This window comes from Schistocerca americana, chromosome X, assembly GCF_021461395.2.
Source record: "Schistocerca americana isolate TAMUIC-IGC-003095 chromosome X, iqSchAmer2.1, whole genome shotgun sequence".
Lineage (NCBI taxonomy): Eukaryota > Metazoa > Arthropoda > Insecta > Orthoptera > Acrididae > Schistocerca > Schistocerca americana.
Genome location: NC_060130.1, coordinates 845,817,982 through 845,819,487, shown reverse-complemented (window position 1 = coordinate 845,819,487; position 1,506 = coordinate 845,817,982). Strand labels below are relative to the sequence as shown.

Genomic DNA, 1,506 nt, shown 5'->3' with positions numbered 1-1,506 from the left:
ACTCGTACCGCAATCTGTGGCGAAACGGCAGAGTAACAAGAGCGCCGAAGTTCCAATTGTTATCACTTCGTTTGATTTGTTGAGACGAGAAGGTTCTAACGTAATTCAAATGTGTGCCTCTGCAGACGAATTTCAGCTATGAATGACAGAGTTCCAAGTGCTCAGTTGGAACTTTGTCATACCAAAGCGCTCTAATGAGGGAGTTCAGAACCATCGCTTCGGCAACTCGACATTGTTTGTAATGTTCGCAAATGGTTCAAATGGCTCTGAGCCCTATGGGACTTAACTTCTGAGGTCATCAGTCACCTAGGACTTAGAACTACTTAAACCTAACTAAGGACATCACACACATCCATGCCCGAGGCAGGATTCGAACCTGCGACCGTAGCGGTCGCGCGGTTCCAGACTGTAGCCCCTAGAACCGCTGGGCCACTCCGGCGGGCTGTTTGTAAATCATTAAACATATTGTTGTTCTGGTTTCCCGCTTGTGTAGTGTACCTGGGTATGCAAGAAATAATTTCTAGGGATACTCTTCATTTCACAAAAAGTGGTATACTATACCAATAAAAACAAGGACAACAGAGGCGTGAATCAGAATATTTCTTGCAAACTTTTGTAAGTTTGAAAAAGTATCTGTGAAACAACATATAAGGCAACGGCCTTACCGCAGTGGATACTCCGGTTCCCGTGAGATCACCGAAGTTAAGCGCTGTTGGCCGTGGCCGGCACTTGGATGGGTGACCATCCAGCCGCCATGCGCTGTTGCCATTTTTCGGGGTGCACTCAGCCTCGTAATGCCAATTGAGGAGCTACTCGACCGAATAGTAGCGGCTTCAGTCAAGAATACCATCATAACGACCGGGAAGGCAGTGTGCTGACCCCACGTCCCTCCTATCCGCATCCTCCCCTGAGGATGACACGGCGGTCGGATGGTCCCGGTAGGCCACTCGTGGCCTGGAGACGGAGTGCTTTTTTTTTTTTTTTATAAATAACATATAAATCCGTGGTTCATGGTGTGGGTTCCTGTAGTCATGTCCTAGTTCATGAACCATGGGCAACATATGAGTGGCCAAGTAAGTGGTCCCGACAGTTGGGATACCAGTTACTTTGGAATAAGGCTGGGCATCTCGGACATATTCTGAGTCGTGGTCACCTTTGTGCTCGTACGGCAAAGACTACCAAATCCACCGGTTGGTCCCTCAACCGTTAGGGGTAAAACTCAATGGGACTTGGGGCAAGTAAGGCTAGCAACCTGCTTCACTGGTACTTTAAAGATGATGCTGGCAACAATCAGAGCAAAATGCCGCGGACCTTTGGAGGTGACGGAGTCCCACCTCTAACTGACAAACCAGGGACTCCTAAGATACGACTTGGTAAACAAATGGTAATGAGATGGGGAGCTATTAATGTCAATGGGGGCTACTCTGGGAAGAAGGTAGAGCTGGCAGAGGCTGGAAGTAAGATGGGGTTAGACGTTTCAGCTGTTATTGACATTCGGGTAAGGGG

General features: G+C 48.3%; 1 pseudogene; it reads left to right on the top strand.

The window, feature by feature from the left end:
* Positions 1-651: 651 nt before the first annotated feature.
* On the top strand, positions 652-768 carry LOC124557408 (annotated as a pseudogene).
* The last annotated feature ends 738 nt before the right edge of the window (positions 769-1,506 follow it).